This window comes from Poromitra crassiceps, assembly GCF_964638095.1.
Source record: "Poromitra crassiceps genome assembly, chromosome: 11".
NCBI lineage: Eukaryota > Metazoa > Chordata > Actinopteri > Beryciformes > Melamphaidae > Poromitra > Poromitra crassiceps.
The window spans coordinates 22990890-23003656 of NC_139643.1; positions in this window are offsets into that span (position 1 = coordinate 22990890).

Sequence of the window (12767 nt, forward strand, 5' to 3'; positions counted from 1 at the left end):
TGCCTGGGCCTGCCTCTCTGCCTGGGCCTGCCTCTCTGCCTGGGCCTGCTGCCTCTCTGCCTGGGCCTGCTGCCTCTCTGCCTGGGCCTGCTGCCTCTCTGCCTGGGCCTGCCTCTCTGCCTGGGCCTGCTGCCTCTCTGCCTGGGCCTGCCTCTCTGCCTGGGCCTGCTGCCTCTCTGCCTGGGCCTGCTGCCTCTCTGCCTGGGCCTGCCTCTCTGCCTGGGCCTGCTGCCTCTCTGCCTGGACCTGCTGCCTCTCTGCCTGGGCCTGCTGCCTCTCTGCCTGGGCCTGCTGCCTCTCTGCCTGGGCCTGCCTCTCTGCCTGGGCCTGCTGCCTCTCTGCCTGGGCCTGCTGCCTCTCTGCCTGGGCCTGCTGCCTCTCTGCCTGGGCCTGCCTCTCTGCCTGGGCCTGCTGCCTCTCTGCCTGGGCCTGCTGCCTCTCTGCCTGGGCCTGCTGCCTCTCTGCCTGGGCCTGCTGCCTCTCTGCCTGGACCTGCTGCCTCTCTGCCTGGGCCTGCCTCTCTGCCTGGGCCTGCTGCCTCTCTGCCTGGGCCTGCTGCCTCTCTGCCTGGGCCTGCTGCCTCTCTGCCTGGGCCTGCCTCTCTGCCTGGGCCTGCTGCCTCTCTGCCTGGGCCTGCCTCTCTGCCTGGGCCTGCTGCCTCTCTGCCTGGGCCTGCTGCCTCTCTGCCTGGGCCTGCTGCCTCTCTGCCTGGGCCTGCTAATTGAGCCAGATCAATTGACAGCGACAGCGAGCGGGTTGGCACAGTTGGCACATCAAAGAGAGTGTAATGACTGCACACGCTGGCCATCACCAAGCCTGAAAACGCCATCTTTGTATTGGCTTCAAAGCGAACGCGGCGACATTGAACATATTGAGAATGCGATCCTTTTCCACACACACACTTGACAGTAGGCACAAGGCCATGGTGGGTTCAATGTGGTAATAGAGCAGAATATTCACACACAAAACTCAACCACTGCAAGTCGTGCTTTCATTAGACTCCTATTGTTTGCAGCTTGGTTGGAAACCAATAAAAACACGGGCAAAAAGAGACTAATGACGCAGACGCACTTTGTAATTTTAATGTGGAAAAAATTACAATAATTTCTGTGCGATTGCTGTAAGTTATGCACACAGCAGAAGTATGTACAGTTAGGCTGGCTTTACACGGTGAAACTTGCACGCAACTTTAGTTGCATGAAACTTAGGTGAAACCAAGTTGCAAATGAATTGCATGGTATAAATCCTTCTGCAACTCACTTGAAACTTCTGTGAAACTCAGCCGCAACAGTTGCAAAGCGCTCAACTTTGTGGAACTAGTTTCATGCAACAGCCAATCAAAATGCTGAGAACCAGTCAGCTGATCACATAGGCTCTGGCTGTCTGAATCAGTGCGCAGTCTCAGAAGACATCTATATGTCAATATCCATTTATAGTCATAGCGCCCCCTACTGGCAACACAGAAAGTGGTTTGTAACTTGGCCCTACATGCTCACACGTGCACCAAACTTCACATGTTTGATGAGCATCCCAGCCTGAAGACATCTAGATGACCATTTAGAGTTATAGGCAGAGCGCCCCCTACTGGCAACACAGAAAGTGGTTTGTAACTTGGCCCTACATGCTCACACGTGCACCAAACTTCACATGTTTGATGAGCATCCCAGCCTGAAGACATCTAGATGACCATTTGGAGTTATAGGCAGAGCGCCCCCTACTGGCCACACAGGAAGTTGGAGTAACTTTATTGTAGATTGTCCAATCTGCTCCAAACGTGTCATGCATAAGTGTCCATGCCTGTAGACATCTATATGTCAATATCCATTTATAGTCATAGCGCCCCCTACTGGCAACACAGAAAGTGGTTTGTAACTCGCCCCTACATGCTCACACGCGCACCAAACTTCACATGTTTGATGACCATCCCAGCCGGAACACATCTACATGACAATTTGGAGTGATAGGCAGATCGCCCCCTACTGGCCAGACAGAAAGCGGTTTGTAACTCGGCCGTACATGGTCACACCCGTACGGTCACAAACGACTTCAGATGTTTGATGAGCATCCCAGAGCATTGAATGTATTCTGATCCATGCGGAGCCAGGATCTACATGGGTTAAAAATAATATTAACATGTTGTGAAGTATAGTGATCACATAACTGTTCAATGCTATGCTATATATGTTTTAATGATAATCAGTTATCTATATATGAAGCTACAATTTCATACTGTTGTCACAAGGTGGCAACAACGAGCTATTTATTTATTTATTTTCCTTGAATCAATCAATAAATTGGAGAAAAATAATAACAATGCACTCACCGGAGGCTCATTGGATCAAGCTCCTTGAAAAGAGTGTGAAACGATCCACTGGTATGTCTTTTAAGTAGCCAGTCCTTCACCCACATACGTTTAACTTTTTTTTCATGTTGTGTTTTTTCCTCCTCCTCCTCCAACATATCCATGAGTATTAATGCACTAATAGCTCTCTTCCTATTCTCGGGGCCCGGGACAGCCATATTTTATCTAACAAAGTAGCTAGCTAGCTAGCCAACCAGCCAGCCAGTGCCAGAAGAAAAACCGATACAACACCTCCGAGTCCGAATTGATATTTTCCAGCGAGAAAACGATATGAAATACGATACAAAGATGCAGAATGACAATTCTCACTTGAAAAAAGAAGAAAACCATACAATAGATGAAAAATGACCAATCTAGCTAGCTAGTTTTGCTGGAAGAAACTGCCAAGTTGCACGAGACTTGATTATTTTTTAATTGCTTTGTGTAACTGTGAAGTTGCATGGAAATTGGGTTGCATGCAACTTGCAACCTGCAACTAGTTGCGTGCAAGTTTCACCGTGTAAAGCCAGCCGTACCAGCCTGGATGTAGTGCAGGTTTAGCTATGTCCATGCTATCCATTACAAGTTATGCCAACTATCCCTTTCCCTCTCTCTCTCTCTCTGTCTCTCTCTCTGCCTTTCTCTGTCTCTCTCTCAGTCTCCCTCTCCCTCTCTCTCTCTCTCTCTCTCTCCCTCTCTGTCTCTCCCCCTCTCTCCCTCTCTCTCTCTCTCTCTCTCTCTCTCTCTCTCCCTCTCTCTCTCCCTCTCTGTCTCTCCCCCTCTCTCTCTGTCTCTCTCTCTCTCTCTCTCTCCCTCTCTCTGTCTCTGGCTGGTAAGTGATAGGTTTGTAACTTTGTTCATTACAGCTGGCCTGTCTCCTGCTGCAGAGGCTGTCTGAGGCTACATTATGGCTGGCAGGCCTCTCCTCTTCCATCCATGTCTCCTTCTGTAATGTCTCTCTCTCTCTTTCTGTCATTCCATCTCTCACTCCTCACTTTCTTCATCTCCGTCTCCCTCTCTCTCTCCTCCCCCTCTCTCGTCTTTCCTGTTTTCCACTGCGACTCTGGCTGTTTTCTACTTAGTCTCTGTCTCTGTCTCTGTGCGGCTCTGGGCCCGGCACGTCTCCGCGCTGCTCGCTGAAATAATTTACCGCACGCGGAGCTCCCGCCGATGATGGAAGCGTAATTAGACGGCAGAGACGGTGGAAGCCAACAGAGGAGGGGGAGGGGCTTCTGGGAGCCGGAGCTCGTCAGATGGTCCGTCTCACTCTCACTGGCTTTGCCCTTCAAAACTACAGCGTCACTTCTGCAGGTGGAGGGAGGGAGGAGGGAGGAGGGAGGGAGGAGGGGGAGGGAGGAGGGAGGAGGGAGGAGGGAGGGAGGGAGGAGGGGAGGAAGGGAGGGAGGAGGGAGGGAGGGAGGGAGGGAGGGAGGGAGGAGGGAGAGAGGAGGGAGGAGGAGGGATGAGGGAGGAGGGAGGGAGGTAGGAGGGAGGAGGGAGGGAGGGAGGAGGAAGGGAGGAGGGAGGGAGGGAGGTAGGAGGGAGGAGGGAGGGAGGGAGGGAGGGAGGAGGGAGGGAGGGAGGAGGGAGGGAGGGAGGAGGGAGGGAGGGAGGAGGAAGGGAGGAGGGAGGGAGGAGGGAGGGGAGGGAGGTAGGAGGGAGGAGGGAGGGAGGGAGGTAAGGGAGGAGGGAGGGAGGAGGAGGGAGGGAGGGAGGGAAGGGAGGAGGGAGGGGGAGGTGTGTGCACAGGCTAACCGCAGCGCTGCAAAAGATGATACGTCGCCCAGTGATTTCATCTCGTACTGTAATAACACTTTTTTCACGTCAGAGTCAGATGATCTCCTGCACTGCAGAGAGCTATATGGTTAGGGTTAGGCTATAGCCTGGTCACTGCAGAGAGCTATAGGGTTAGGGTTAGGCTATAGCCTGGTCACTGCAGAGAGCTATAGGGTTAGGCTATAGCCTGGTCACTGCAGAGAGCTATAGGGTTAGGGTTAGGCTATAGCCTGGTCACTGCAGAGAGCTATAGGGTTAGGCTATAGCCTGGTCACTGCAGAGAGCTATAGGGTTAGGGTTAGGCTATAGCCTGGTCACTGCAGAGAGCTATAGGGTTAGGGTTAGGCTATAGCCTGGTCACTGCAGAGAGCTATAGGGTTAGGGTTAGGCTATAGCCTGGTCACTGCAGAGAGCTATAGGGTTAGGGTTAGGCTATAGCCTGGTCACTGCAGAGAGCTATAGGGTTAGGGTTAGGCTATAGCCTGGTCACTGCAGAGAGCTATAGGGTTAGGGTTAGGCTATAGCCTGGTCACTGCAGAGAGCTATAGGGTTAGGGTTAGGCTATAGCCTGGTCACTGCAGAGAGCTATAGGGTTAGGGTTAGGCTATAGCCTGGTCAAATCATCGTGATGACTTGACCTCACCTTCTGTTTCGCTCTACGTTACGTCTTGGTCTGGACTTCCAGCCGCACACATGGATTTCAGTGGGCGGGCCGTACTTGCCTTGACAGACAGCTCCTTCAGTCAATCAGCTTCGCCAAATACAATCCAAATCCACTCAGAAGAACAGCGGAAACCTTTCTGCCGAGAAAGCAGGTGCGATACTCCTGCTCTTATTTCAAGGATGGCTTTACCCATTATCAACCCACTTTGTATCATTATAATGTCGTTAATACAGTATAAGCAGATGGGCAGTGTTTACCTTCACTATATGTTTTCCACAGAGAAATCCAACTCCGTTTGTCCAGCTTGCAGAAACTCCGCCCCCGACCAGCTGCAAGTCATTAAGGCTCTCGATGTGATTCTTCGTGTTGTGACGTAAAACACGTCACAGCCGAGCGTTTTGCCAGAGGAGGAAATGGGAGATCTCCGTGTGGAAAACATATAGTGAAGGTAAACACTGCTCATCTGCTTATTATATTAACAACATTATAATGATACACAGTGGGTTGATAATGGGTAAAGCCATCCTTAAATTGTTGTTATTGAGTCTATAACACTGTGCTGTGTTTGTTTACTCTACTAACGCTAACGTTACCACTCGTTGCTTTGGGAGACATTACCGTTTTGCCAGCGGCATCCCTGATTGGCCGGTTACTTTGTCAACTACTACGGCACTGTCCCCGAGTGGCCCGGTTATATTCTAATTTGACCAGGCTAGGAATGATCTGCAGTGCAGCAGCGAGACAATCTGACTCTGTTGTTCATGTCAATATGTCATCCGTCAGAGGCAAGGCAAGGCAAGAAAATAACATCCTGGAAGGAGAGAAACACATCTTGAAAAGATTTTACCTGTTGTAAACAAACTACGTTATCCTGGGGAAAATGTTAAATTCACCGAAACCATCAAAGGTATCTGCTTGTGCAGTGAAACAAATATCACAGACTAAGCCTGATGAGTTTGACTTTGAAAGATAAAACCTGTGTGTGGAACCTGTCTTTTGCAGCGTGCTGTATGAGGAGGTGACATGAGGCCTGGCTGCATCATTAAGCATTGAGGAGATATGAGTGAGGAGGAGAAACCACGCAGCAGCACACGAGGAGGAGAAACCACGCAGCAGCACACGAGGAGGAGAGACCACGCAGCAGCACACGAGGAGGAGAAACCACACAGCAGCACACGAGGAGAAACCACGCAGCAGCACACGAGGAGGAGAGACCACACAGCAGCACACGAGGAGGAGAAACCACGCAGCAGCACACGAGGAGGAGAAACCACGCAGCAGCACACGAGGAGGAGAGACCACACAGCAGCACACGAGGAGGAGAAACCACACAGCAGCACACGAGGAGGAGAAACCACGCAGCAGCACACGAGGAGGAGAAACCACGCAGCAGCACACGAGGAGGAGAAACCACGCAGCAGCACACGAGGAGGAGAAACCACGCAGCAGCACACGAGGAGGAGAAACCACGCAGCAGCACACGAGGAGGAGAAACCACGCAGCAGCACACGAGGAGGAGAAACCACGCAGCAGCACATGAGATGGGGGAAAAGCAGGGTGAGCTAGCTCTGTGCTACATGCTGTCAGAACGGCATGCTGTCACCGCGGGAGGGCGAGCATATGAAGGCCTGGGAGAGATAACACTATACATGACAACAAAGGAGTGAAGTATAGGATACACTATACGCCTCTGTGCTGACTACAGCGCCATTCAGAGCCTTTCAAACTGCATGGGGATGTGGAGCATGGTAGACAAAAACATATGGGGGGAGGTGAAGAGAGGAGAGAAGAGTGCTGATCATTCCCACAGTGCGCTCTGACAACAGATGCTTGGCGGGGGGGGGGGGATAAATGTGGGGGATGTCGACTGGGAATGGCAACCGCATCCAAGGTGGCGCCCGTCGAGCGGAGAGGTGACTGATGCTGCTGAGTGAGCACCTGTACGCCCCCAAGTCTCTCCAATTAGACCGCTGTACCCCGCAACACAATATGTTCTCCCCTGCGCTCCGCTCAGAGTTCACCTGTGCTCGGGGGGGAGGAGGCGGAGCTCGCCAGGCAGGCTATATAGCCGCGCTCAGCAACCAACTGTAACAGCGCTGTCAGCCGTCCCTTTGATTGGTGCCCAGAGGTCACCCTGTGTTGAGCTGACCCGCGGGCTCCTCGGGGGTCAGTGGAGGTCAGGCATCAGAGGAGTCACCTCTAAAGGATAATAAGAAGATCGCTGACTGCCTGCCTGCCTGCCGACCACCCAGAGGGGGCGCCGTGCGTTTCATATGAATATAAATGCGATATTGACGGGGGAGCTTTTTTACCCAGGAGAGAAGGGGAAAAAGACAGAGCAAGTGAAATATGAGGAGAATAAGGAGAGGGGGACTTCCTTTCACGCGGTTTAAGCATCTGAAGCGCCCGCTGGCCCGAGGCGAGCGGCCGCGTATCACAAACATTTAGTAGTCAGTTGATGGAGGGACTTTAATGATGCTGTTAGCATAGTGTAATTCCGTCCGCTGTAATGTGAACAAGACATGAAGGGCGAGCAGCGCCTCTGTGTCTGTCTGCAGCCTCTGTGATCCTTATAAATAGTGGATATTGGAACAGGGATAGCGATAGCAGCACAGCCTCCGTCCCTGCTGCTTTACACTGGCCATCAGTGGAAACTTCCCCAAACCAAATACCAGTTCAGTTCTAATGCTTCAACTTTGACACCTGTTCTCAAATGATACGATGCCGTTTTTGATGCCTTTCATGGTGATTGGAAACATTATTAAGCCGTTTCTAAATAGAAACATAAACCACAGTCATTTTCTTAATATACAGTAAATGCCCCTAGAAACCGGAGATGCTATAGAGAGGTAAAGTGACCACCTAGCTTCCTGCTTCAGCACTGTACCAGAGATTTTCATCCGCCATTTATTTTCCCATACACATTTCGTAGAATGCGTATAAAAATAGTTTTACTGGTTCAAACCAAAAACGGTACAGATATATTTAGAAACAGGAGAGATCGCATAACATTTCACTGGGACCAAATGTAAAAAAAAATGCGGGTTTAAAGAAAATATTTTTTCAATGTTGTTTTTTTAAATTTTGGTCTGAGTGAAATGTTCTATGGTTTATAGATTATAGTGTTAGCTGAACCGTTTGGTTCGATGAAGTAAAACTATTTTATAAGCATTTTCCGAAATGTCTATGGGAAAATAAATGGCGGTTGAAAATCTCTGGTGCAGTGCTGAAGCAGGAAGTGACGTTCCACTTTGCCTCTCTGTATACTAAGAATCCAACATGGGAACTCAACAGGGAATTATACCACACTATTATTACAGAATAAAACCAACACAAATCCACATGCATCTCTATGAGAATTAGGGCTGTGAATCTTCACTGGCCTCACGATTCGATTCGATTACGATTCAGAGGGCTACGATTCGATTCGATTACGATTATCGATGCATCTCGATGCATCTTAAATCGATGCATCACTTTTTTGATTTATTTTTTCTCACTTGCTTTTTTTTCACTGTGTGGCTACTTTTAAAATAAAAGTGCATTTGGAATTGCATTGTATTATGATCCATAATTAAAATAAACAACTGCATGTACTTCCATTATATTTTATTATAAAAAAAAATAAAAAAAATAAAATAATAATAATCGATTTTTGACATTTGTGAATCGATGCAGAATCGTGCACGTCCGCATCGCGATGCATCTTATAATCGATTATTTTTGACACCCCTAATGAGAATAAGATCATGTTTGGATCAATTTAAAGACATAACATTTTAGCACTAAGTTTATTGGGTCTAAATATATATTTGAACTTGAAAGCAAGGTGGTGCACATGGTCCGACTCTATAGGATGTTAGAGGTGTGTTACTATTCGTAGGCTGTCCATGCCGAGAGGAAGAGAGTGAGACAGAGAGGAGAGAGAGGGACAGCTAGAGGAAGAGAGTGAGACAGAGGAGAGAGAGGGACAGCTAGAGGAAGAGGAAGAGAGTGAGAGAGAGAGGAGATAGAGGGACAGCTAGAGGAAGAGAGTGAGACAGAGACGAGAGAGAGGGACAGCTAGAGGAAGAGAGTGAGACAGAGAGGAGAGAGAGGGACAGCTAGAGGAAGAGAGTGAGACAGAGAGGAGAGAGAGGGACAGCTAGAGGAAGAGGAAGAGGAAGAGAGAGAGACAGAGAGGAGAGAGAGGGACAGCTAGAGGAAGATAGTGAGACAGAGAGGAGAGAGAGGGACAGCTAGAGGAAGAGGAGGAGAGGGAGACAGAGAGGAGAGAGAGGGACAGCTAGAGGAAGAGAGGGAGACAGAGAGGAGAGAGAGGGACAGCTAGATGAAGAGGAAGAGAGGGAGACAGAGAGGAGAGAGAGGGACAGCTAGAGGAAGAGAGTGAGACAGAGAGGAGAGAGAGGGACAGCTAGAGGAAGAGAGTGAGACAGAGAGGAGAGAGAGGGACAGCTAGAGGAAGAGGAAGAGAGTGAGACAGAGAGGAGAGAGAGGGACAGCTAGAGGAAGAGGAAGAGAGGGAGACAGAGAGGAGAGAGAGGGACAGCTAGAGGAAGAGAGTGAGACAGAGAGGAGAGAGAGGGACAGCTAGAGGAAGAGGAAGAGAGGGAGACAGAGAGGAGAGAGAGGGACAGTGTTGTTTCCATCAGGCCTGTTATCAGCAGAAGCTGTCTGCAGCTACAATATAGGCAGGGATGATTTCCATAAAGACTGGCTGTTGTCTGAAAGCAAGCAGCTGTCAGGAGGAATTACCTCGCCGACACAGACACCACAATCGAGGGCGCCCTGCCCATAATTCGCTCTGATTGGCTCAAGGGGGAAAATGGCAGCCTGTGGAGAGTGAGGCGTGCGGCTCGTTGACAGGTTTGCGTTTACCTGTTATCATTCTGTCTCCCCAACGTGTCAGTTTGCTCAGATCGGAAAGCTACCAGAACAAAACGACACGGAGAATAGAGTCCACGCTGCGAGGAGAGATATATACGTACAGTGCCTCTCTCTCTCTCTGTCCTATGCTGAGTACTCTTATTTGTGGCTTGTGTGGAGGTGAGTGACAGGCAGGGGGACGCGGGGGGAGGGTGTGTCCTTTACGTGTCTTAATTATGGCTCGTCTCCTCCCTCTGGCTGTCAGCGTCCCCGGGGGAGGGCCAGACAAAAGGGAGGCCATGTCTCATCTCTCCTGCCTTGGTATTTCAAATTCCAAGGGGAGTAAGAGGCAGGAGACCCAGGCAGGAGGCAGGAGCAAGAACATGAGGAGGAGGAAGAGGAGGAGCAGGAGGAGGAAGAGGAGGAGGAGGAAGAGGAGGAGCAGGAGGAGGAAGAGGAGGAGCAGGAGGCAGGAGGAGGAGGAGGAAGAACAGGAGGAGGAGGAAGAGGAGGAGCAGGAGGAGGAAGAGCAGGAGGAGGAATATGAGGAGCAGGAGGAGGAAGGAGGAGGAGGAGGAGGAAGAGGAGGAGCAGGAGGAGGAAGAGGAGGAGGAGGAAGAGGAGGAGGAGGAGCAGGAGGAGGAAGAGGAGGAGCAGGAGGAGGAAGGAGGAGGAGGAAGAGGAAATCAAGTGAGGACTCCTTTTCCTCCTCTGCGTCTCTCTTCTTGCCTCCTCTGCAGCTGTGTTTAAAATAAGGCACCTTAATAAAAGCCTTTTAATGGCGTCAAGGCAGGAAAAAGAAAAGCAGGCACAATTTGATTAGTGTGACGCTTTTATTTAATGAGCTCAAAGCCTCTGGCTCTGACTCGCTATTCCTTTATTACTTTGTTGCGGGGAGATATATGTGACAAAATGGAGCTGAGGGAGGGGGAGAATGAGGCGGAATGCTCTTAGTGTGGACTAGGGCTGTTGAAACGAATGTTGGTATTTGAAAAGTATTCGATTTGCATAAATATGAATACAACTCGATTATGGTTATGAATTCAAAATTAGTGAATAAATAAATAAAAATCTAATATTAAAATAATAAAGCCACTGAAAATCGAATTGGATTATAGAGGAAGATTGACAGCCCTAGTGTGGACGTCATCAGTGCTAGAGGTATAGCTACACGTATTCATATTGAACCCTTTAGGTACAAGGCTTTAGGCTCAATAAGCATTGCAAAGCCAACAAATCAAACTGAGACAAAAAAGACGAAAGGTGTTAAAAAAAACCATTGTCATGAATTGAAATAAAAAATTCAACTAGACTGTGAAAATAATAAATTATAAATAAATATGTAAAAAAAAAGTTTCTACTTTTAAGCATTTCTACTTTTGCTGTATCGAAAACATACCTACTGTTGGACTAGGGCACAGCAGATGACAGATGTGGAGCAGACAGACAGACAGGCAGACAGACAGACAGGCAGACAGACAGACAGACAGGCAGACAGACAGACAGACAGACAGACAGACAGGCAGACAGACAGACAGACAGACAGGCAGGCAGACAGACAGACAGACATACAGGCAGACAGGCAGACAGACAGACAGACAGACAGACACACAGATAGAGCTGCCGAAAATAATCGATTCAGAGATGCATCGCGATGCTTAATAGGACGATTCTGAATCGATTAACAAATATAAAAAATCGATTATTAAAAAAAAAAAAAAAAAAAAATTTTTTTTTTTTTTTTTTATAATCAAATAAAATAGAATGTAAGTACATGCAGTTGTTTATTTTAATTATGGATCATAATACAATGCAATTCCAAATGCACTTTTATTTTAAAAGTAGCCACACAGTGAGAAAAAAGAAAGTGAGAAAAAAAAAATCATGTATTGCGGAAAAAGTCATGCATCGATTTAAGATGCATCGTATAATCGAATCGAATCGAATCGTAGACTTGTATAATCGAATCGTATCGAATCGTGAGATCAGTGAAGATGCACAGCTCTACACACAGACAGGCAGACAGACAGACAGACAGACAGGCAGACAGGCAGACAGACAGACAGACAGACAGACAGACAGACAGACAGACAGACAGACAGACACACAGACAGACACACAGACAGACAGGCAGACAAGCAGACAGCCTGTCTGTTAATTATTGATGGGAATAAATTGCAGTCATCGGATGTTTTGGCAGGTGAACACATGGTGGATGTGAATACAAATGTGTTTATGAATGTGTGAGTATGGCAGCGTGTGCGTGTGTGTGTGTGTGTGCGTGTGTGTGTGTGTGTGTGTGTGTGTAAGCTGCTAGTGATGGCAGGTAAAGAGACATTAGTGAGAGATGCAGAGAGAGAGAGAGTGTATAAAAGCAAACCGCTCCTAAACGTCTCTCAGATTTGTGATAAAGGCAGCAGAATGCCGGCCTTTCTATTTACTGTATATGTGAGCAGAATAGGGAAGATTCAAAAATAAACTTTGATACACAAATGCTGATGGAAAACGATTTTGTGAATGTGCCCAAACACACACACCCAAACACACGCACGCACGCACGCACACACACACACACACACGCACACACACACGAACAAACATCCTTAAAAAGGTCATCTCCTTTGTATTGGGACACAAAAGCCCTCTCGTGAAAATATTGACTGAATAAAGGGGGCGATGCAAAGTATGCAGTTCAAATGAGATGGGCACAGATCTGTATTCTGAGAGCCTGCTGGCCTCTTATAAATATTGGAAGAAGGACACTGGTGGGGAGAGGAAACGGCCAAATGGTGCATTTGAGAAATGGCACACCTGAGCGCCGCCCGGAATATCATCTCCTCCTGTCAGCTCTCATCCCATTTCATCAAAATAATTGCCACCTTCATCGCTACCGTCAATTCTGTCATCTTCTCTGGCACCATCACCATTCTCCATCTCATCAGGCGTCTTTGGCTTGAAAGCTTCACGGGAGGAGGGAGGGGGGATTTCAGGATCAGATCAAATGCAGGACATGGAGGCTGAGAAAATCACTCATGGTTTACCTCATCATCATCATCACCATATTCACTGCTTTTATGCTACTGTCTGGTATTACCTTATCTGTCACTAGCAATGTGTCAA